Here is a 27,305-nt window from a genome sequence, read left to right as displayed (position 1 = left end):
ATGTTTGAATTTACACTAGTAAAATATCGCAGAGAAGACTATAAGGTCGAATTTTTCGTCGAGATCAAATCAGGGACAAGGAGATCCATAGTTGAATGGTAGTAATCCACATAGCAAAACGGACTGGCAAGTGGAAGATCACATAGCAAGCAGAACAGATACCCGATGGGTTCTGAAGTAGAGAATACCGTATTAAGGTCGTCCTAAAAGTCCGGACGCAGTGGGCTTCCGTCTAATCCTTTTGGAAATCTATAGGGTAGACCGATGTCCAACAGTGGACGTCTTACTTACTGTGGAAGATATTATCATCATCATTACTTAATAATGATGACGATAATATCGTCCATAGAAGAGGAATCCATACCAAGCGACATAATATAACTCAAATAAGTTCAGCCTACCAAAGCAGATAAGAATTACCAGAATAATCAATTACTGTCGTTAAACGTAACATTAATTATGATTGTATTAAGATAAAAGTCAAACTTCGACGTTCACTCTGATTGTAATCCGTAACTTTTATTTAGCCTTTTTTAATTAATAATATAAAAACTATAATTAATTATTGATGTATAAAATACTAATAAGTATATATTGAAAGATCTCAATAATTAAGCAACAAAATTTTGAAGTAAAGGAAAACTTGTCAATTAAATATTAAATATTTTAAATGTCAGTAGCGAATACAATAACAAATTTTGGTGATCACGACCACGACACGCGACGGGCAAAGACGTCAGATGTCAAAATAAAAAAGACAAAAACAGGATATACAAATATAAGCCCAGACGTATAATAGATAATTATTATACAATATATGTTATATAAACAACTTAAAGATAAGTTAATTATCACAACAAACGTATAAAACAGCGACATCTATATATCTGTATATGAAATAACGACGTCAAAATTTTTAAGCTAAAAAAAAAACTTTAAAATATTGATGTAAGTCTTCGTATGGTATCGTCATATCACTAATAAATTTTATTGACGAAAATTTTATGTTATATTCCCACTTTAATTTTTATTAAGGACCCCAGTTATTCATAAAAAATTGACGTAATGAAAATTTTTAATAATATAATTATCTTACTAGTTGTTTGTGTCTGTATAGACCATCTATAAGGAAAAATGTACATACATTTCTATTCTATTCTACAATGCTTCGGTAGTAATAAAAGTATTTACGGTATTAAAAGATAGAAAGTGATATAACGTGTTCTCTGACAGAATCATCACTGCCATTGACTCGCTCCAAAATCATTTACCTCTATCAAATGAACCAGGTAAAGTTTGTAGAGAAATAACGTTACATTTTTGTGCTTTGGCATTAGTGATAATGTTAAAAAAACATAGAACTCATTTTAAAAATTCTCTTTAGTCAAAGGAAGACTTCTTACACCAGAAAATAAAGCAAGTCGAATCTCATCAGTAAAAAATTTTTTTATTAACCAGTTGCTAAAAGACACGTATAATTTTTATTATAAAACCGTTAAAAAATTATTCGAATTTTGCAACAAATTACTAAGCCATATTAATTTAATCAAATGTCTAATATAGCCGCCTCCCACATTGGATTTATATTTTATTAATTTTCAAGACAGTAAATACATATTTTTGAATTAATAATCTCAAACTGCAAATTTTATGTTTAAATAAATTTAACATATTTAAGTTTAAAAAACATTTATTGTGCCTTACAAGTATAACCATATATTTTTCAAAGATTGGTTTATTTTGAAAAATAAAATATTTTGGTATTGCTTTTCCTAGACAAGTTTTTTGTAACATAACTTTAAAAAAGATAAAAAAAATCTACATTTGCGGGCATTAAAAACCGTAGCCTTTCACATTATCTTCATAAATTGCAGACTTAAAGACGTTTGCAGTAATACAAAACGCCGAGGGACGTAATTAGAAGTTTTTAAATGTACACAAAATATCAGATTAAAGAAGTATTTACAATTTTTTAAATTAAATTGTACCGCTACGTTTTATTCCATTTATATTCATACAATATGCATAACTTTTTAACACCCAGATCGTCTTCCAGATTATCTTGAGAATCGGATTAAGGTTATTTAAGGTTATTCTTAAAAAAAATACTTATCCATTAAAACCAAAATGTTTTTTTTTTCAATTTTGTTTATTGATATAGGATAACCTTATCATAAACTTATACAAATGGTTCGTCTACTACTACTAGAAGTAAAGATTGATTGCGATGCAAATATTATCATCATATTTAATGAATTAAACTTATATATTTTAATGTCTGACAACTTTGAGGCAACTAAAAAAGTTCCTTTTTACGATCACTATTCGATGTATAACTATTTCAATAATGTTATTAACGTATTTAGTATAATAAAATAAACATGGCGTTTACCTAAAACCATCTGACTAACAACGTTCTGGATTTATTTGTATAAATATTTTATGAAAGAAAGTCCTGTGTAACCTGTACCTACAGAAGTCATTTTTCACAAAATCTGATGTACGTTTCACACATCATTTTGAAACATATTAGTATGTCTTATTACTATTAATGGTTGGACCATTACAAACTAATCAGTAAGCTTCCAGTAAAAATTCAAACAATTAATAACCATTTTTCCTTGTTCCTACGCAGACAGTGTAAATAATTTTTGTTTCACAAATATATGGGAAATGTATGTAAAATGTCATGGCGAACCATTAAGCTGTCACTGACAAAAATAAATATTGAAACAAAATACCTTTTTTATTGTCATTTCACGAGATTTAACCTCTATAACAAAATTAATTTTTGTTTATTCGTTATCTTCTTATCTCAATAATTTTACAAGCATGTCCTTTTTAAGATATTTTAATTACTTATAACTGCGGACTGTCACTTCTGTTAATTTGTTGCTCGAAAACACTTGTTTCTTGTGTTGTGCGAAATATTTCGTGCCTCTATAAACTTTAAACATTATCGTCAATTTCCATGATACCTTTAATGATATTTGTCCGATTCGTAAGGGCAAAAATTATTTTATTTTCTAGAATGCAAAAGTATAATATTAAAATGGTGAATGTATAACTTTTACGTCTATTTACAATCGTCCCCTATAAAGTTATCACTTTGTAATTTTTTCTTCTCATTACTTTTGGATTTCCCACGCATGTAACTTTTGTAAATATAGTCTGCAAAGATAGATAGTAAACAAATAATTAATTTTAATATGCTTATAGTAATTAAGATATTCATTCATTCATTCATTCATTATAATTATTAATTTCTGAGATCAATTTATTGTTTCTAAAACCATAGATTTTTGGATAGGGTGTACGGTACACTAAAATGCAGCAAATGAACTATGCATGCGTTCCTTTGATGCATTTACACCTATAACCAATCACTCGGTATTACTTCATTTAGGTACTTGAGAATTTTTATATTTAGTAAAAAAATGACGTGTGATAACATATGTATTCATGGTAAAAATATCGTGTATTATAAAGTATTACGATGAAAATGTAATCACATTATTACAAAGAATACTATCATAAAAAAATATGCGTTGGCCGGGAATCGAACCCGGATCAACTGCTTGGAAGGCAACTATGCTGACCATTACACCACCAACGCATATAGAAAACTTATTTGAATAATAATGTAAAGCTTGATTATACAATTAATGTAATTAAAAATTATATTATTTACATAGGTGTTATTGAGACTTTGAACTGTAGCACCTAAAAGTTTAATTGGGAGAAATAACGTGTCATTCAAACATTTATAACATTGTTTAACTAGATACTAATATTACTTCCGTGTTATTGGGAAATTAAAATCGCACCGAAAAGTTTAATTACTATCGTAAGTAAATTTCAGCAGTCATATCACCAAGTTCGAGGTACAGTTGAATTTTTATGTTTATCCTTAAGAATTCAATAACTTATTTCGCTCGTTGTAAAGTCCATTTGCTTGGCCGTCACCGTGACGTGACATAGATTCAAACTATATTGTTATCAAATAATTAATGAAATTGGTAGAATAAGCATAATTACCGATTACATACTACTGCGACAGATATCAATTGTACCTACTTAGATTTTGAGTAATAGTGGTAAACCTATTTAATTTAAGTTTTTATTAATGTCATATTCTGGTTTAGTGTTTAATTTTTGTAAAAAAAGTGTTCTAAATTCAAAAGCGTCGTAACTGTCATCATTTCAGCCGTAGGGCGTTTACTGTCGAACACAGGTTGCCCCATATACATTTCCAACTAGACCAGTGGAAAACAGCCTCCATTCAGCGACATCCGATAATCTTAACGAGGTCGTCTCTTCAAAAATATTAAGGACCCATCGGCTCTCTGTAACGGAGCGTATATGGCCTACCCGCTGCTACTTCTACTTATCAATCCGCTGCTTACTATCGTTATTCTACGTATCTCGCCATTCCTGTTTCGATCTCAATAAAAAATGGATCATAACTATACTAATAGATAAATGTTTTTCCACAGATACCATGTAATTATTAAAATATTCTTAAAATATATCCAATTCATATATTTATAATTGATTATAATATATAATGTCATTTATGAAGCAATATTTTATTTTTATTTACCAATATTTTTCGTATTAAATGACAAAATTTTGTTAGATTTAAGTATTTTGATATGTACAATAAGCGTGAAAGTTGAAGACTAGTATGCACCTTGTTCAATTTTTACGAGTTACTGTACCCTATTGCAGCGAAACCCAGGCCATTGTTTAAATATACACTAGACCTCTTGTCAAATAATTTGAAAATGTTTGTCATATTGATACTATGCATAAACGTAGTATACTATGAACAATCTTACTAATGTTTTTATTGTTTTCTCCAGTACATTGGATATTACATAATGTCATTTCATTATCAACCTTATGTAAAACACCTAACAATTCAATAATTATGAATACTTTAGGAATATTTAAAAATGTTTTCGTTATCATGTAATGTATATTTGAAAACTAGTTTTCGCTATTTTCAACTTCCTCAAGTCGTGGAGAAATCGAAGCTTATAAATAAGTACAGACAATTCTTTCCGACTTGCACTTCGAACTGTATATTTCGTACTTTAACTTGTCTTTATATGTTATTCACAGAGGATTCAAGCGCGATTTAAAAGATTTTATTGGCAAGTGTTTGAAATTCCTATTTATAAATATAACTGCACTGGTTCTCTGTACATTTTAAATATTTGCATTGATTACAGTATCCAATGATATAATTTTTCTTACCATTTATTTGTCTGTTAAATACAATTCCAAATTCAAAATATATTTCTTCGAGTAGGCATTTACACGCACTTTTGAATCGTTAATTATTTTTAACATTATATAAAGGTCAGTGTACAATGAGTCTGTGAATACTGATAAAAGTCGGACAGAACTCAACAAGTGCTCTTTTTTAAATGTGACACGATAGTAAATGACAATTCATTTTGAGTGGATTTTCATGTATATAAAATACTAAACTAAAATAGCTAATGACATCGATTTTCATTCTAAATATTTGAATTCATTCGACCAAATCGTTAAAATATTGTTAACTTACACAAAAAAAATTAATTATTACTGGAAGCTATATCTTTATGTACATAAAATTAAAACAAAACACAATATTATATTCAATAGGAGTTTAAGTATTTATCAAATTATATTTTCATGGGATTTATTTTCTAAAATTCTTACTACTGTTCTATACGAATCACTAATTAAGCCATGTATTAGAATTGACACGTCAGAAATTTCTAACAGTTTCAACTACTCTATATACATTCACTATGTTGTAAATAGTGTATTTAAAACCAATTGTGTTTATAAAATATTAATATTTCCATGTGCCAGTCCAAATGGCGGATGCAATACAGCATGTGATTCTTATTTAAACTTTCTTTATGAAATGTAAGTGTTTTTATTTCGAAAAACGGTTTATCTATATACTGGTAGATTGTGTTCAGAACTATGTAGTATGTTATATAAAGAATAATGCCTAAAAAGCATATTTCTTGTTCATTGATATGCTTTATGTATTTATTCGGATATATATGACATATATTACACGTGATCTGCATGAAGAACACCGTCAGTCTAAAATATTAATAATAATTGACTTAATGTCTCTTAAATTCCATTAGAAAAGAATTTACATTTACTTTAATAGTGTCACTTAAACCAGATAATATTTTCGATTGCCTTAACTGCTTAAAACGGTTATCAAATGTTAATAACATGTTTGAAGCGCAGCATTAATAGTCTATTCACTTGACACATGTTACAATAATCTGATATCGAATGAGGAATAATGATTTATATATACTTAGTACTTACTTAAAATGTTAAAAGAAATAGCGGTACCCCAGCGGAAGAGGACTGAAGCTTTCGACCGTAACACTTTACACTTTGTACATTAATTATATGAGATTGCCATTGCACACAAACAAGTTTCCATAGGATGGGCAGCATCTTCTTCTGCATACATAATACCACACTACGATCGACAATCTCCATCCAAGCGGGGCGATTATGGTGTATTCTTCCATAGATATCTTTAGCGAAGGCCTTTGTCTTTTAGTGAAGTTCTATGGGCTGAAATGTTGTAACTATATAGAGTACGAACGTTGTCTAATAAAAACAACCGTTTTATATACAAAAATTAACTGTCTAGTATAGCTCTCTATATTCATTAAAACATAATAAATTAAAAAGGCATAAAAAGGGATAAAATGTCAATAATATCAGTCTCATTAGCACGATAATAGGTTTGGCGCTCTCAAATCAGAATAACGTGATGATTACACAATACTGTTAATAGCAGCGGCAAATAACAAGATCGTTCATAAAAACGATCTTCAGACATGGAGACCTTTCACTGCCTATAAAATGGGCAAAGAAGATAATTTGTAATTGAAAATCCCGTATAAAAAGTTTTCTATTAAGTTTCAATTTTAAATCGGAATTGAAAAGTTTTTTAATTACTTTAAGAGTCTTTTAGGCGTTCACTTATAGCTATTGTACTAAGTCATTTAAATGTCTAGCCTGATAACATATACATAATGATCGTGTAAAATACTGAAGAAGGCATCCAAACAATTACTACAAAGTTATTTTTTAAGTGTTTAACTATAGATAGAGGTGGCAAAGTTTTTTTAATTTTTATACTAAAAATTAACGTTTCACGCTTATACACAAGGTTTAATCATAACTCTTAATTTATCTTTGTAATAAAAAAACGTTGGTAGAATCGAAAAATAAATATTCTTAGTCGCAATAATGCGAGCAGATAATAAAGGCATGCAATAATGTACCGTTCGAATAATTAAATAAAACCAACGGTCGAATTAAGCCCTGCTCGGCCACAAATCAACGGCCAACGATTTGCATTAAGGTTACCACTCTCACACCTGGACATGACGCGCCACAGTAAAAAAAAAATGTATGCACCATTATTTCCTTTATAATTTTACTTTCTAGCTGTTTATAGACCTAATCTTTTGTTCTTATTTTATTAAATAAATAAAAACGTTTATTTTTATTACTTATTCTTCAAATATTTAAGCGTGCAGTATAATAAAGGGTTTCGATGTATCATCTTCATCATTCCATTATTTCCTTTACAATTTTACCTTCTAGCTGTTTATAGACCTAATCTTTTATTCTTATTTTACTAAATAAATAAAGAAGTTTATTTTTATTACTTATTCTTTTAATATTTAAGCGTGCAGTATAATTTAAGGTTTCCACGTATCATTTTCATCATTCCAGCCGTGAAACATCCACTACTAGACATTGGACCATAGATTTCCTAAAAGACCAGGCGGAAACGGTCCAGCCTCTTCCACGTATATTTTGGTGAAATGTTGGTATACTTAAAGAAGTAAAAAGATAAAAATTTACGACACAACGAATTTTACCGTAGTAAATGTGGAATATCAGTGCCATTGATTATAAAACATAATTACCGGCAATTATGAAAAACGATATAAAATAAACAAGGTTAATTCAAAACCCACAAAAAATTACTTCGCTGACAATAATATCGTAAATGGCTCGTAAATTTTATAATACGACGTTATTACGAGGATAAAAAAAATCATTGTTCTTTCTAGAATAGAATTCATGACAGTAAAAACATAACTTAGTATACTGTCCTGTTCAATTTTCGGGGTATTTACGATGATCAGCGTAAGAAAAAAAAAACATTATAGGAGACGAGGAGAAGAGGAGAAGTTTCAACACACATGTATAAGTACATGTACGAGTAGAAGGAAGAAGTAGAAATACTAGATAAGTTAAAATAATTATTAAACTAATGAAAAATAATTATGTAATTAATAAGTCAACAGCGGAAAAATTTTCACCTTTTACTACTCTGTTCTACTACTGTTACTGAATTGTAAGCAGTAGATTGTTTTGATTTAAACGAAAGCTAATAAAAGATATTTCATTTAACACATTGTATTATACATACTTGAGGCGATGATTAAAAAATAACATTCTTGTAACTTCAATGTTTTAATAAATATTTAAAGATTTAGTTGTGACATATGGTTAAATGATAGAATTTATTACTATTTCACAGTATTCCAGTAAAATTGCATATTTTACATAAATAATCCACCATCTTCGTTGACAACCCTAAAACACTAACGTATCGTGTTTCGAATGCATTCTCAATGCCGCTATCACTCAGTAAATTTATTATTTTTTTAAATTCTTTTTTTTTTTGGTTGGCCGAAAATAACCAAATTCCTTTTAAACTTTTAAATCAGTCAATAAAAATTTACTACTTCAATCTAAGTTAAAAATAAGAGTAAATAATAATGTTTTAAATATTACTTATATTATAAACTTTAAAATAATAATTTTTGATATTTATACAAAATATTAAAGTATAATTTAAATAGATAATTTAATTGCAGAATAAAATAATAATGTTAACCGCAATTTTACAAAAGTAATATGCTCAAGATACATTTCACCGGTAAAAAATTACTAACTATTCCCTATTATAACGAAGCACTTCATAAAGATGTTAATAAACAAACAAAATAATTAACCAACTCAAAAGCTGAAGAGGACGCCTTTGACAAACATAATATAAATTGTTGCAAATGACTCCCTCTCAGGTACTCTACAAAATGAATGGTATATAACTCTGGCGTTTGAAAAGTATTGGTAAAGAATAAACAGGGAAATTCACTTACATTACTTGATACTTATCCAGTCTTACTACACACGGAAATGTTAGTTAGTAAAGTAACAATTGAAGTGTATTCGCGCGCAAAACCAGAAAATAACATCACGTTGCGAACAACTCGATATCGAATACAAACTTCTAATAGGAAAAGTTATTTTAAAATAGGAAAATTAGTTTCTCTTCTTTCTTTATAACCGGACATGCTTTTTTCGTGAAATTGTTTTGTAAAACTAGATTAAATAGAACAACATTTATTGTTTCAGTAATTAGAAGACAATGATTATTATAAATGTTATAAATTTTTAACGTCTTTTTCTGTACAATTTAAAGTACATAATTGTATGAGTAATCTTCATAGTCCAGCATAATTACATGTTAAAGTGCCAATGAACATAATGCCGATGGGCCTTAAAGTTCTTGAATTGGGACTTCGGATCGCAACGTAGCGCGTCCACATATGAGATAGATGATGATGATAGATGACGCTTTTAGGGTCATCGGAAAATTCTGGATGCACACCGCTTCCAGCTTAACTTATAGGTAAACTACGGAGAAGCCCTATGTCCAGGAGTAGATTTCCTTTGGCTGAAATTATGATGATGAATTGTGCAAAGAAAAATTTAGTGTTGTGTTTCAAATGATCCATCTTAATTTATTTCATTAATTAGAAAGCTTTATGCATAAACAATTAAAATAGCTTTTAATTTCATATAGTATAAAGCTAAATAGCAATAAATTTGTTTAAATAATTCTTTATTAAAAATATTAACTTTCATATTTTTTTAGTAATCACTTTGATGCGACTTATAGTTAGTTATAGTATAATAATAAAACCGTTTTAGTATATATATACCTCTTATCAAGTATATTACCAGTTTAACTGGGACAAATTTGATCTGTTATTAAAGGCCATTGTGACATGTATTTAAAAACACTGCTGATAAACAACGAACTTGTTATACAGTCTCGTGCAAAGAAATCGACTCACTCTCGAAGCGAGCCGCTGCGTTTGAAAACGTAAAAGTAATTTTGTTATTTTATTATGTTTCCTTAAAGGCTAAAAAATTTAGCTCTCCAATGACACCATTATGATAGAAATATTTACGGTGCTTATATTTTTAAAACAATCTTAACCAAAATGTAACGTTTAAGGTAATTTTACGCAAGGGATTAAGGTGATTACAATTGAAATGAAAAAACATTACAATCATTTCGAATTTACAATATTATTGTGATTAATATCCGGTACTCGTGCTTTACTTAATTACTATTGCAGTTGTATCAACATCGAGTCTTAAAAATACGCTTAACTCAAAGTGTAAAGCGTAGGCAATCTGGATCACGTGTTAAATACTTCCGTGAATCAATCGAATCGCTACAAGCATTATAAAGTGTCAAGATTAAAACGATAAGAAATGATGCTTTAACGGTAGCCACCGTGCACTTAATACATTCCTTTATTAAAACAAATTGAGACAGGTTGATGCCTAATCACCTATTCCGGTCGTCTTAATTGGAGTGGTGTCGATACTCACGATAATGTTTTTTTTTGATGCATAGATTTATTTTACGTTCGATAAATGTTAGCATAAACATAGTATTAAATTATATTTATAATAACATTGATATGAATTAAAACATTTACATTGTTATAACTTATTTCATTCTTTAATACTACCAGGTATCATTGGCAAGTTAAAAATAGCTAGAACCATAGAGCTCGTGATTTGCCTACGAGAATCAGGTATGAAAAGATCCACAGACAAAAGTAATCAACATACTGCTATGAGTACATTCGATTGGTGCTGGCGCGCGGAACCGAAGCTCGCTAGCTAAATAATTTAAAAAAAAATCTACGTCAGACGCATCGCCTGACGTATTGTATTGACCGTAGCACAGCTAATTAGCAAGTTGTTGTGACAGTAGGTAGGCGACATAGCGAGCAGAACAGACAGCCACCGGGGCCTGAGGTTTAGGAGCGGAGACCACGGTTCGGCCATTATTAAGCACAAGACAAAATAATACAGCACTCTTTGTTTGTCCTTTAAATAATTTAATGATAAACTTATTATTGGTGTAAATATTTACCTCGTATTATTTTCTACAACGTTGCATGTTCTGTATGAAAATAAAACATGAGTAATAAAAATACATGTCAGAACACGGAGCGCGTGTAAACAACCTTGAGTAAGTACAAAACGATCAATCTTAGCGCGGGACAAAAATGAATCTTTAAACAAATATGGCTTAAGGTATGAATAAACGACATGCCAACAATTAAATTTTTAAAGATGAGAGCTTACACTTTTATCCCATCCTTGACATGAATATGATGACGGATGATTAAAAATTATAAACACATTAATTTATCCACATTCTTATCCACGTAGAACCATTTTCAATGACCGCTTGAGTACATTATAAGAAAAATATCAGAAAATATTAATTTGGTGGAAATTTCGATAGTATTAAGGTACCCTTTAATGGCATCCTTCACCTCAAAGGGTTCCAAACACGATATGATCTGAGAAGAACCCACAACAAACTCAAATGGTAAAAAGGAACCATTTGTACAATATCCTTTATCGTAGAGCAGTATACATAGTATAGTCGTAGAGCAAATCATATATAATTCACACTAGAATAACATTTTTTACAAGCTCTTCCTTAATGAAAGTTAAATTCTTACTTCTATATTTATATATATACATTATACATATAAGTAAATGATTATACCAAATGATTAATGATATATACCAGATGATTAGTTATAGGTGTAAATTCCGAAATCATAAATAACGTAATGCGTAAAAAGCGATTTCAAAATTCCGATTACTACACACGAAAATGAATTATTGTTTACTATCAGTCCCTGCAAACTTTCTATTACCAGAATTTAATATCGTATTCTCATTAACGTAAGATTTAACAACTTTTATCAATCATACTGTAAATACATAAAAAGTAAAAATATTTATATTGATAATATTTACATTTTGGGCCATTCTGTCAAGTTTTCAACACGAAAAAACCACATGAGCAGATGAATACAACACTGAACGAAATTCAAAAGAAAAGAAGAAATCAATTAATATTTTACATTTTCTGACAGTAATTACATTGCTTTCATGAGTATTTAAACGCCTCTTACTCTATCTTAATAACAGCTGTATGCATTTTTGCGCACCTACACTTAATGTTATCGCAATATCAATCTTATGCCCACAACACTTTTCCGCCTCTTGAATTTATTGCCGGAGCTTTATAAGTCAGACGCGGACGGTGCTTACAGATAGAACCAATGATTAATTTCGCATTCAGCGTCTGTACTGTAAACACGGCAAACGAGTTCATTAGCTTTGTAAGGAATGCGGGTATAGTTGTCACTACATTTAATAACTAAGCTATAATCAAATGTTAATTCTAAATCATATTTAGTAAATATTTAGGAATTATTTGTTATTGAAAGTGTAATAAGAAACATCAAAGAATTTTTTTATACATACGATGACTTAAAAAAATTATGAAAATAGATTAATAAATGGAACAAAAAATTAAATAATATTAATTTATTGCATAGGGTTCTACAACAACAACTTTGTTTTCTAACATGACGGCATTATATCTCGTAACGACTGCGACAAAAAATTAATTGCCAACCTAAATTCTATTTTTATTAAACCCAACGGTTTTCTGACCACCTAAAAAAGAAAAAACCTCGACATCTAATGAAAGAGGCAACCATGTACTTGATACGTTAAATCCATGACATGATTAACGATATAACCTCGATGTTTTGCAAAAAAACAAATTTTATACACGTAAATGTCTTTTTGTAAACATAGGTATTGAGGATATCTCATCGATATAATTTTTATTTTCATAATTGTTAACAATGGCGTATAGATATTGATATATAATAGAATTAAAAGTATTTCTAAAAATACTATGTAAATTTCTTGATTAAAAACCCCGAGCTACATAGTTAATTCCGTGTAAAATTCATTCATTCATGTCATAAGTTATACGTTGTTCAATTCTCTAACCGAAGTGTAAAAGATACAATTCATTGAGGCACAACAAAGTCTCATAATGTAATAGTTATTATAAATATAGCATTCGATGCATTACATAGAAAATATAGTTTTGTGTTTACCTTTTCTTATGTAAAAAAACTCTCTGTAACGACATTTGTTACCATTGTAGAACTGCATTAAAACTCCATTCCTCTGTATCCAGAATTCGTTCTCTGAAAACAAGCACAACCATTGATCACAGGAGCCGGGAGGGGTAAACGCGCAATTTATGTTACATTGTTGTTTATTCGCTTATCCGGTGCAGTAATATTTTCACTGTAGAAAAGTACTTGTGGAAAGATCTATGTAAAAATCAAGATAGACATCGGTAGGTGAAACATTTTAAAGAGTTCTCTCTATTATAATTCTTTAAAGTAAAAAATCCTTCCTTCATTAACTACGAATACTCATTTATAAAACATTACTGTCAAACGTTGTTTTGAACTTATCGATTATATTCAGCGAATAAATAACATTATACTTTTAAATTTCAGTATTTTAGGGCCAAATACAATAACATTGATGATTCTAGGTGATCATTGAAATATAAATAATATAACTATAAATAAAATAGGGCGATATGTATATTAAAAGGCGTAATCAGCAATATAAGTTATAATAATGTATTTATCAGTTGCCTCTTCAATATTTTTGCTTTTTTGATCTCTTAAAGATTTAAAACAACATAGCAAATACACTTAATAAATAATTTCCTTCTAGTCTTTTAAAATTATAACACATTTAAATCAAATGATAAACGACCAGTTTTTGTGTATAATTTTTGGGAACATTTTTTCGTTCTTTTTTGATTGGTTCCGATTTTTTTTCATCACAACTTTATAAATAACCTACGTAATGTAAATGCCGGTATAATTCTAAAAAAATCAAATTGAACTGAGATAGGAAAACATATTTTTTTTTTACAATAATCAATTTAAAATAAATAAAATCATAAACAGAAAAAAGTACATTTCAAAATTTTGTTTTCGAAAAAATATATACAATACAAACAACTGTTTTCAAAATATAATATGTCTTTTAAAAAAAAGACCGTTAAAGAGTAAGAAGAAGCAATATTATAAAACGTAATGAAAACCTAATATATTGTTACAAATATTTTGTACAAACAACACAGATATACTGCTGATTTGCAACCAGTTTACTGGTATTGAAGCCAACGTCTTATTAACTTGGTATCTCTTATTAAAATCAAACAAAGACCCACATTTTACAAAATTTAAGATACTTTTCTACTATTGGAAACATCGAAATATATCAAGGACAGAAGCCAGCTCACTGCAGACAAAGCCGTATTTTAAATTCCACTCGCGCAAAAGACTAATATATTTTTATTATTATAACTAAAGATGTAATTTTGAAGATCACCCTTAAAACTTTACTGTCTGGTTTATTATTAGTGAATCCTTATGATTGTAAAAAATGTGTGTTCTAATACGAATGTAGTATAGCTCAATTATAAAATTATTTACATACTACTTGAAACTTGATAATGAAGTAACTAACAAAGTTAATGGTTACGGATAATAAAATAGAAACATGTAATAGAAATATATATAATAGAAACATAGTATTTTTGAAGAATTGTTAAGAGACTATAAGTAATCTGTGCGTCTTGCACCCACGTGTACCTACATATATATATATATATATATATATATATATATATATATATATATATATATATGTGTGTGTGTGCGTGTGTGTGTATACACATATAAATATGTATACATAAAAAGTATAAAAATATGTTCATATGTTTACAGACTACATCATCTTACGTTTATGAGACGGGGTTAAAGTCAAGCTATAGTCTTAAATGATTTGCTACGTTCTTGATAGTAAATATGGATAAAAAGGATAATATAAATGAAAAAAATAATGGTAATATTACGATTAGCCCTTTTCCGTAAATTAAAGATCTAAAAGCGTAATTGTGTTTGCAAGATATGAGTTGTATAAATATGTATCGTTGTGAAACTAAGACGCTCTCTTCTCATAGCAAAATAATTTTAAATTAATCATTTACATTTGAAACACGCCGTAACTACACTGTGTTTCATATTTAAAAACATGTTACGTCAAAGATATTTATACCTATACTACTCATACTGAAATTTAAAAAGACAACACTATCATGAATTACATGTGGTAAATATACTCTAGAGTAGACTATCCCCAAAACTCTTATTTTCAATCCATACGTGAAGGGCAGCAGTTAACTTTTGTTAATGCCACTAGAAATAAGATTATGACCATCACCTATCTTTTATATTACAGTCGTAAATGTTACCCAATTGCTTTTCTAACGGCATCTAAATAACTTGAATATAACAATAGAGTAAAAACGACATACACATTCCATTTTTTTTCCTTTACTTTTATTTATTATTTGCTCACAAGCTATTTTGCGTTATGAATTTGTAAATTCATAACGCAAAAAATTCGCTGTAGCGAATAATTGCGGTTTTTATTTATTCGCCATTAAACTTACAACATCGTTATGAAATTAACTGTCTTCGTTAAAAAAAAAAAACAAAAGACTCCAGCAATTACATTTACATTGCAATAAATGAATATATTAGAACATGTATCAGAACTGTGATGTACTTATCAAGTAGACCCTACTATTTTCGTACAGTCAACAACATAAGATTGATACAACTATTTACCCACATTGCATTACCTCACAGTGTATAAGGGGATGGTTTTGGAGTAAGTAATAATATTTTAAATAATACCCAATTACGTTTTACTTCACTTTTAAAACAAAACACTGCCTTCACGTTTATCGAATAACTTTGTGTGGATTACATAATTAAAAAGAATTTCACTTTCCACGTTGTTGTGTGTATACACGTATTTAAAACTTGAAAGATAAACTACGGATCATTATTTAAATTTTTTTAAACCATTAATTAATTTTTTTTAAATTACATTTCAATTACGAACCTTTTTGATTCTTTTAGTTTCTTGGGAACCTAACACACTTTTGTAACAGTTAATGGTTTATTAAGCCCATAATAACACTATGTTACCTAATAGTTACAAAAACAATTTTGCTTGGGTGTGCGAATAGACTAATAACATTAGAACATAAAAATGTACGTGTTTTACCTACAAATTTTTCTAAGTTCAGCACCTTTCCAATATAAATACAAATTTTTTCTCCGCTTCAATGCTTGCTTACAGAAATAAAGAATACCGTTACGGTTTAGATAGGATCTGTTTTGAAATCAACTGTAAATCTTTACCGTCTGCGTGACACCAAATGTAACCTATGAGTGTATTTATCATCACCAATCTGAGGGTGAACATCCCACGCTGCTCTTGTCGGCCCGTGGCCCTTCCTCTAGAGTCTTCAGGCCTCAGCGGTTATCTGTTCTGCTCGCTATGTACTACGTCTTGCCTGTCCGCTAGGTTATGTAGGTCGCTTTTGTTCGTCTTCGGATCTTGTCATTCCTTATTCGATGTCGTAGAAAAGTTCCGAAAGCCGCCTCTCCATGTTTCTTTCTGCTACTGTGCGCTTACCAATAAGACCTGTAGTGAAAATAATTTTATGTGCCGTAATTTATCACTGGTATATTGTATAAGTATATTAAAAGGAACCAAGTCTTCTTCGTCCTTTGATTTTTGACAAAGAATCAATTCTATTTTTCTAATTTTCTCTTAATACGAAGTATCAATTTTGTTCCCAACTTAAATTTATTAACTTTTACTGAGAAATCTTGTCGAATTAAAGTGTAAAGCTTTCGGAATTACCGCGAGAAATTTACATGTACAAATTGAGCCGATTGGAGAATTAATTGACAAGTGCGAGTTATTTTGTCGAAGGCTTGCCTTTGGGCGTGTCGGAATAAAACGCGAGAAGCTTCTGCGTACGACCGATAAATCTGCGATATACGCTTCACGCGGACATAAGTACATGTTGCTTTTTTGTTTTAATAATACTCCCAATAACGCTTTGTAAATAATTTATACAGTGAAACGATTTATGGCAGAAATTGATTTATAGTCACATTGCAGTATTAGGTTGAGTTTAATATTATTCAAGACAAAAGAATGTAAATATTTTTCTTTTTTAATATATAATCGCATTTTATAAAAAATTTAAAATAACGGTTTGCTAGGCAGTATAAGCAAATACTATAATAAAAGAAATTCATCATACAATTATGTTTCTAATATCTTCATTATTTCATGGGACCAACCGAGGTGAGAGGCGAGAGGACAAAAGACCGGAATAACGTTTTAAAGGCCGAAATGGTTTATTTCATATTTATATAATATATATTCTCAGTACATTAGAACATTTTACTTGCAACTAAAATTATAACAAAATTTGGAATAAAAGAACCTTTGTTTGAAAAATCATTTCGTAGGTGTATACAGTATCTATACATTATCCTTACGAATAAAATCAGTAGTTATAAGCTTGCAATTATTAATGAATTTATAATTCTTGACTCTTTAACATTCTCAATCATCCGTTGGCAAACATATCGTTTCTGTGATAATAAAAAAAATCATATCAACCTTAATGTATCAAGAATGGTATTTAAAAGATTTCTATTTTTATTAACATTGTTTAATTACGAATGCATATGATCTTTATCTTCATTGCTGTTTATTACGTTGGCGGTTTTTATGCGTTATTAACAACTTTAAATAAATACAAAAGTAATAACTTAATGTTAGCAATAGATGTACAAAACTGTGCTTTAGAAATAGTAGTAGTTTATGGTACATGTACGATTTTTGTGAAACTAATTTTGAGAACGGAGATAAATTCTCCACAAAGCATCATAATGTGTAAAAACAGACAAATTTATTTTTATTATCATTACTATGATGTGATTTTGAAAATGAGTCTTAAAATTTTATTGAATGCTGAATGGTTAATGTTATTGTAATGTTTTGATAGCTATGTGCTGAATTACAGACGAATAAAAAAGTCTATAACAATTGAGTTTAGATACATTAGACACTTGAACTTTTTCTCTAGTAGTCGTAAAACGCTTAGGGCACAAGAACACTCTCTCAAATTTACATACGATGTATGTAAATTTAAAAAATAGAACTTAGTAAATGTTTTGACGTTGAATAAACTCAAATACCCCGAAATTGCTGAGCAAGGGACTTTTGGTTTAAAACTATTTGCATACTAAAATTTCGAACAAGAGATGCATCGAAAAAGAGTTCGAACTGTGAAGAAAATTTGCCAGACAGGAAACGGGTGTAAGTACAACAACTTTGAATGTTTAACTTCCCAACTACTTACGGAAAACATTGTACAAGAATTTGTCGATGTTAAACTTTGAACAATCCTCTCTCGTGTTTGTAATTTAAAGGTGACTCGTTACAAATTTAGAGAATAGAAAAATTACTTACCAGTGAAATAGTTATATAGTTAAAAGAGATCATACTTTCAACACACTAACATGAAAGTGTCTTTCGAATCCGCTGCCAAGGTAATAGAAGCTTGTATAGATGGAGTCCGGCTTGGTAAATCGAAGCCCAGGTAAGCGATAGCATTCGCACAAATTCCTTTTGCTACATTACTTCTCAATAAACACTGATTCTGTAATTTTTCTGAACCCTCGTTTTATAAGTCTTTATAGAGAATTGAAGTGAGATGTTGACTACCAATACTGTGACATATTTTTATCACAATTCCGCTACGGCTGAGCAATGGTCTAATGTATGTTTCCATGCGTCCTTCTTGCAATCACAATGATGCACTCATGCTTTGAGGATATTACCACTGGCCGTAATGTCAAAGTTCATCCAATGATCAAAGATGTATAGCCTCAAAGTGACAACCCGAACAAAGCATTACTATAAGTAACCGATGTCCCTATCAAGACTTCTAAAATACAAAATTGTGCTCAGCGCCGTTCTTGCTAGTTCCCCTAAATTTGCATTTCCATCAGAGATTTTCAAGGGTACCGTGGCGGTAGTGGATCTGTAGTGTAAATATTCCAACCGCAGACACCCTGGGCTGATGAGCGTCGCAGAGATCAAATGCTATTTTTAATTCTGTATCTCCTGACTCTATTTCTTCGTAACAAATTCCATAAACATTCCTCGCAATACATCCTTCGCACAGATTTTGGCAAAACAGTACATGTCTCTGACAACATATTCCTAGCATCATTCCTCGTCACACATCCTCAAAACACATCGCTGGCACATAATTTTGGCAACAAAACTCTACCATACAATCTGTGAAATACATCCCTGGCACATATCCCTAGCGACACAGCCCTATCATACAATCTTCACAATTTAATGAATCTATCAGGGGGCAATGCAACCCAAGATGTAGAGTTAAATTACTCAAGAAATTTTATTAGCTACAGCTTTGTCCAAACTGAAATAGTCGCGGCAGTTTAGCAGTAAAACAAGGTAGTGGTTATCGGTTTATACAATCACATCTTTGTAAAGTTTGAATACAAATGAAAAATCTCTAAGCGCATAAATCTCGTGCTGTTAGAACTTCAATGCTTACGGGTGGAATAAGTTGCTTAAGATAAATCCACTACCCACTCAAGCCATTAATCTAAGAAAACAAACACGTTTTAAAATGTTTGTGTGATACGAATTATCTGAATTAGTTTAAAACATTGGTTGTAAGTTGAGCAAATACAATCTATATTTCTCCTCGACGAAACTACCTAAGGCGAACTCGAGGAAATTTCCAACGAAATTTTGTGATCCTATCCGTTGAAATTATTTGAACTAGTACAAAAGCAAAAAACCGTATTAGTATGACTAGTAAAAATATAGAATATCGGATTATTATTACCGCCACTAAATTAGTACAACAATTAACTAAGATCAAAATTACCATTTTGTACAAAGCAAGCATTTCATTAGTTCAAACCGCTGTATGACTTTTTCTTATGTGGCTTTTTCATAATGAAAAGATTTTTTTATAAATCACTACACACGAAGCGCAATCAGAATCGGTTTTTCTCAACTAAATTTTGTAGATATTTTTGAATATTTATCATTTTAAACGATAGCAGACGTGCTAATTAATAAATAGAGATAACACATACAGTTAACACCAAAAAAAATAAAGATAAGCTTGTAATATCTTTCTCTTGGCTTCATAAAATTAACAACTCTTAAGTAGGCAACTATGATTTACCATGTTATAAATTTAAAGGGGTTTAATAAACCAATTTATTCCACAGCTTAATGGATTTATAAGTGATAATTCAGCTTGGGAACGAATTATTTTACTACTGTACTAAGGATATTTTGAAAGAGATCACAAAAAAATTCTGTCGTGAACTCTTCTCAAATCAAGGTGCGTTTAAAACCCTCGTAGCTTAAAAGATGCCATAATAGGAGAGTTCAAACAAACTTTTTGTTTCTATCAATTTTTTATCTTCTAAGACTCTCTTTATTTTGTGAGTAATCTCTGTATATAACCCTAAGTTGATACGAATGAAGTAATAAAATAAATGATTAAAAATCTCTTCATATTCCTAAATTTTGAGCAGTCAAGTTAATGGCATTTTACACGTAAACCCAAGCTCCCTCACATTGCAGATTATAATCGAGGAATTTTTATCACACGCGGTATTGTATCGAAAGGTGTCTTAAACGAAAGTGTATATTTATTTAACTTGAACTTAACGAATCTGATAGCCGCGGAGATATTGCATCCGGCAGGTTTTGCCCTTTTAGGTGTAGTAACAATAATATGTTATTTAAAAAGCACGCTTCACATATATGAGAGTATTATTTAACGAAGATTCATCTCTGACTAAGAAAATTGTACTAAGTTGGAATCCAAAAGGCAGTCTGGCTATTGACGTATTTATGACAAAGACAAAATGTTGGTATGAATTATAAAGCCTTCGATTGTCTGATTTACAAAATCAACCCACTGACTCCCATCTGCAAGGTTTAATTCATACACAAATTAAATTTCATACGATACAGTTTTACAATCATCTGTATAAGGGTTTACTAAACTAAAAATTTCATTTTCTTACAAAACATGAAAATTATGATGCTTTTATTTTATTCGAAATAGGTAGGTTTTAAAAATTATATTCTATATCCCCTATCAAGATGTCCAGCTATTTATTAAATCATCTTTCACATTTTAGATATTTTAGGTTTAGATGCTTCTTCTAGATAAATAATTTTGAACTTTTATGTGCAATTATACTATAATATGCAATACCATTTTGAAAGAGCGACCATAAAAAAAAATCTCTAAAAAAATAATTTATGATGTGCTAATATTAACCTGAGTGTGTACAATATTATTAAAACAACTGTTGCTTTCAATTTACTTTTCGCCAATAAAGATATTACCTATGTACTACAACAACAATATTGTTTTTCTCTAGTGCGTCACTACTTCCCAACGAGTTGATAATCAATGACATTTTCAATTATGTGTCCTCTTCTACCTGGAATAAGGTCCATTTCGCAAGACAGGAGTATTGATCATTTCACGAGAATAAACGAATGCATTGCATGTAAACAAGAATAAATCTCCCGTGTTGTTCCGCAGGGAAATAAATAGCAACAAAGCCTTCTTAATAATATATTTTCATAATAAGTTATAGAAGTTACAAACGCATGTAGGGGAAGTAAAGTTATTGGCCATTAGATAGTTACTGATAGCATTGATAGTTTGTATATCTTATTAACTTTCTACCATTGTAGTTAGTGGCAACCCGTGGATATTTTCTTGTATTGCAGTTTCAATAACTATCGTGCGATAAGCGTTTTCCTACAACCTTATCAAGGTCCTATGTCCACCTCATAAGTAGAGGTCCTAAACTCCGCTTGCCACCAGTGCAGAAATTTAAGTCCCAAGTAACTATCTTAGACTGGGGACTATGTGGCCTATATGATATAATTTATTTTGTTTGTTTTTATACCCTTATTTTTAATTTTTGTTTATTGTAAGTTAACCCAATTGTGATAATCATACATGTAAAAAGATCACCTTTTTATTTGTTGCTTTAGTTGTAATAGTAAGAAAAAACCAATTTTTTAAATTCTTTATTAACCCTTAATTAGGCGCATTAAGAAAATCACTCAATTAGGCGCATGGGGTCTTAAATGACCCCAAAAAAACATTGGGAAAAGAGTATCAAAAAGGAATAAAACTTAATGGATTTATATAGTAATTAATAAAGTTCTTTAATATACTTAACTTTAAGAAACAAATACTTACTATGACATTAAAAATATTATAAAACAAACAAAACAGTAAACCTCTCTTGAAACTAATTTTTTTGGCATAGCCGAGATCAACTTAAGAAATAAAGTTTATTCAGCCTCATCAGCGGAATCTTCTGTTCTGCATCCGACGCAGTGAATCCTTGAGTGTTGCTGACAAATAAATTTACAACACTTGAAACATTTTGTTGGCACTTTTTTGTCGTCCTTTCTAGGACATGATGAACAGCCCCCGCGCTTAGCTGTCGATTGATAAACCGCCTTGTTCACATTATAAAATTCATAGAGTCGTTTTTTGTTGTCGCTGGTACAGCACGTAGTTGTATGCGACGTTTTTGGTGATCTTCCACAAGTGCCGCAGCTATTTTATTCAAGAAAATCCGTCTTGTATATGTTAAAGTCTTCTTAGTATTCGCTTTGTGTATGACAAATGGGTTGATGCCAGGTATGTTTATACTCCAGGTAAATGTAAAATAATATTTTGTGCTCGGATCCTTACTGCGTTCGATGGTGGTATTTTACACCATTTCACTTTCGGGCCATTTCTCTGAGTATGTCGAGATAAAAAATAATTATCTTCCGTTGATACAGGGATGTCTTGGATATGTTCAAACTCCTCAATTTCGCTTTCTGAATTATGAGCACTATCAATGAGAGCATCGTTTAAAGTTTCGTCTTGCGAATCCGAACCAGCAACATCTTTCTCTTTATCAAGCACCTCATCCAGCCATTGCAATTGTTTGTCGTTAGGCATTTCAATTCAAAAAAAAGAAAAAGCATAGAAAAAAACACAAAAATACATAAAGAAATCATACCGTATCAAAATACACACATACAAAGATAAATAGTAAACAATATACTAATATAAACACAAAAAAATCACAAAAGTAAAATCTTACCTTCGCCAAAAAATGGAACGTAACTGGGCGCATGGGGTCAGCTCTCTAAAGGACAGCGATGTGTGCACACGAGTTAATGTTCTGGATGTGACTAATTCGCGTACCCCGTGGGGAGTGAGGAAGCTAGAAAGAGCGTTAGCATGCTCTGAACACTGTTAGCCATAATTTTTTGCATTTCAAGCGGCCCTGACCCCATGCGCCTAATTAAGGGTTAAATCTTGTTTCAACATTTCGTGTCACCGCCTACGCCAAATTACATTCCTTGTTTCACGTTAAATACAGTTTAGTATAATGTCAAAACTTAATTAATTCAAACCCCTTAAGATGCTGACCAAGAGAGCTTGAACCTACAAGAACTCTTTTCAAAATGATTGCAAACTTATTTAAACAATTTATACATTACATTTTGATAGAGCTGCCGAACAAAAATAAAAACTATAATTAAAACGTTGCATAGTGATTGTGTAAATAACTTTGACCTTTAACCATTCATCGCTATAACACGCAATGAATAATTATAATTTAATGATAATTATAACGTCAAAAACGTCAAAGTATCATTTTTGCAACAAATAATGAATACATGGGTAATCTGCCTTTACTAACTCTGACAATTATACTATCTTGCGTAATAATATGTGGAAAGAGGAAAAAAGAAGAATCAAGTGAGCAAACTTCAAAGCGACACTTATCTAATTTCTTAATCGAAAAACAATGCCTCGGTGGACAACGCACATAAACTCTGAAAAAAATAGTTATTTTTACGTTTTCAATAAATATAATCCAGTATAAGCAATCTTTCAAGCCGCCGTTCATCCTTTCAGGGAAATTTTGAGTCTGAATAATAAACGTACATGGACATCCCAAGCTGAGGAATTCTCTAGCCTATTCGTCCAGCAATTTGGTGGAGCATTTGTGAAAGCGACCAAATACGGTGAAACAGACATCTAATAAAACGACAAGTGCTACTCGTATGTTGCTGTAAAGAGGTTTAAAATAAATGTCTTCATTCCTCAACCACTTCAGGCTCAACGAAACTCTATATAAGGGTTATTGGTTACAGATATCAAAGCTTTAAAGGGTTGAATGTATTGCTGTCAATTAATGTATGGTACACCCAATCCTATAATGACAGGTATCAAAATAATAAATATCAATTTCAAAATTTATTATTATTTACTATCTGTCCATGCAGACCATGTACTGTAAGAATTTATCAGCCCACCGCATTTAAATAGGCAAAATTAATGCAATATATTACACAGTGATTTGTGGGTGATTAGAAATATACGCAAATGCTTTATATCGACAAATTGGCCATAAATTTACTCCTTTAAAGCTTTTACACCGAAAACCTATCGCCCCTTATAAAATAATAAAGTATTATTTAATTGTTATTAATTATTGAAGCATTACCTAAAAATTAACTCAATATCAACTATACTAATGTTCATAGTTGAGCAAAATTGTAATTCAAATCACGTAAAAATTTAATTCGTTATTCATCAATTACGACGCAGCTCGCTGATAATATTAAGAACGCCGTGTTTTTATTTACGACCGCATGATGAAGACGTCGTAAATCTTAAGAGCGTTTACAAAAGCTCCTTATGCTTTATTTCGATACGCCCGAAGACATTGCCTGCAACAATATAATTTGTAACTGTCGATTATTTAGCAATCAACTCAATTTATTTCTCGTAAATATTTCGACTGAAGAGACATTCTTAATTTAATAAATACAAAAAAAAAGTTTTCAACTTTTTATACGTCTTTATTTGTAAAATTCTTTAAGAACTTATACTTCAAAGCACCAAGTTATTTTAACAAAGTACTTTTTTTTTAAAAAAAGACAAAGTATCAAAACTTATACTTACTTACTTAGTAAAGAACTCCTCCTAGGAGGAGACACACACAAAGTAAAAGTTCTTAGGGAGTGGCACCACTCTAAGGACTATTGTACTCCATATAAATGCTTATATTAGATGACAACATACAACCCTCATCGTTTTTAACACTAAAAGCGCTATCTTAACCACATGTATGTCGTCCTCGATATATCAGCTATGCCATTTGCTTAACCAATGGTATTCGTATAATAACAGAGATTTTTAGGTCACTTCTGTAAGAAGGCCTCAGTTGTACAAATACGATGATATCCTCTAGGAGAGCAAATTTTCTCTCTATCTCTCCATCTCCCTTTCTTTCTCTCTCTCTCTCTCTCTTCCCGCAGCCGCTTTCTGAAACATTAATTTTTCGCAAAAGGTTATACCAGCGCTCCATCGCTCGATCTATACCATCGCCCTAAAGGAATCTAGCAACGAGAGGACATTCTGTATAGGATCAGTCCAGCAGCAATTGCATCTCAGCAATTGCACTCCCCTTAGCAGGGTTAAAAGCCCAAACCCATAGCTCCGAGCGTCTTTCATAGATCCAGACTTGTAGTCTGGCTTTAACATTTCATGGAGGGGATCCTGCCAAAGTACATGTTATATGTATCGTCAAATGTTATTTTCGAAATTCCTTCGACTTCTACTTTTTATCAAACAAAACTTAATAGGAGGCTAATTGTTGATTGAATAAAATATTCTATATTTAATAAATGAATTTTTTGAAAAAGGGTCCCTGATTTTATGCTTTTCATCATTATAAAATTTAAAAAAATTTCTAGTGTGGAAGATGTGTTTCTCCGTTTAAGAGGAGATATTATTACAAAAATATTTTAAATAACAGGATTTTCTAAATTAAATGTCATGCGAGACCCTAATAGACAACATTATGGAGGCATAAGATGTGCGCATTTACTTTATTTCGTAAACATTAGGCAAATATTTGTTTAAAACACGAATTTGAAATTTTAGACTAATGGATATTGTATGTTTGATATCATGGACTTTTGCCAATTATCTGCGTAAACACATGTCAGTAGTTTAATGTAGAAATTATTTAGATATTTAATTTTATTAAACCATATACCGCTCTCTGTGAATTATCAAGTTATCTCCTATATTATAAAGTTTTCATAATAAATATTTGTAGAGACACAAGTAGACGTATATATTGAAGATGATTTCCGAAAAATATTTCAGCAAATAATTAAGTCATATTGTTCTAAATATTTGGAATGGTTTATATGTGATATTTACTGGCCCTATTACACTTGCACTAAAAGAAAAAAAAACTAAAAGTTCTAAAACATCAAAATATCTTTCTTAAAGTAGGCCTATATTTAATAACTTTTTAAGTAGTACTACCGGCTGCTACTAGCTCGCAATGCTTATCTACTGCGACGAAACAACATATGCTGTTTTTAAATGGAATTTAATAATTTTTTATGTGTACATTATAATACCAACCATGGAAACCAATCAACAAACCAAGTTTCACAAATTTCGATCAATTATAAAAAGATTAATGCTATAAAAAGATTTATTTGATAATATACTTTTAAATTTACATTTAAAAGTAAGTGAATGAAGTAACGTTATTTACATGCGCGCACTCAAGTCCTCGAAATATTTGTTAACGTTTTGAACATGAAATTTAGACATAATGAGTTGTTTTTATTTCTTGTATTTATTACGTATCGATCACTATTTTTTATATTATATTTTTAATTATGGCGCATAAATATTATGTTATTAAACAGGTATTAAGAAACAACCATAAATATCAGTTTCTTTAAAAACATCTTTCAGAGCATCTCTAGCTAAGTTAGATTATAAATAGTTCGTTATAAGTAGCTCTTTTTTGTAAAGTAAATAAAGAATAAAATACTGTAAGACAGAACGCTTAGAAATAAATACAACGTTATATAAATGTTATAACAGAACAATGGCTTCAAGATCTCGGCTATTAACTCTGATGACA

General features: G+C 30.3%; 1 protein-coding gene and 1 non-coding gene across 2 annotated transcripts in view; one reads left to right on the top strand and one right to left on the bottom strand.

Moving 5' to 3' along the window:
- LOC137933805 (monocarboxylate transporter 2-like) overlaps positions 1-27,305 on the top strand; it is a 184,181-nt gene that overhangs the window by 78,684 nt on the left and 78,192 nt on the right. The gene's annotated exons all lie outside the window — the stretch shown is intronic.
- Positions 3,545-3,616, bottom strand: TRNAG-UCC (transfer RNA glycine (anticodon UCC)). The gene has a single exon. It is a non-coding gene; the product is annotated as a tRNA-Gly (tRNA).

The sequence above is a fragment of the Battus philenor genome, unplaced genomic scaffold (assembly GCF_028537555.1).
Source record: "Battus philenor isolate CCGP_79_NKW_IND1 unplaced genomic scaffold, ilBatPhil1.0.hap1 SCAF_14, whole genome shotgun sequence".
NCBI classification, from domain to species: Eukaryota; Metazoa; Arthropoda; class Insecta; order Lepidoptera; family Papilionidae; genus Battus; species Battus philenor.
This window is presented reverse-complemented; position numbering and strand designations above follow the sequence as displayed.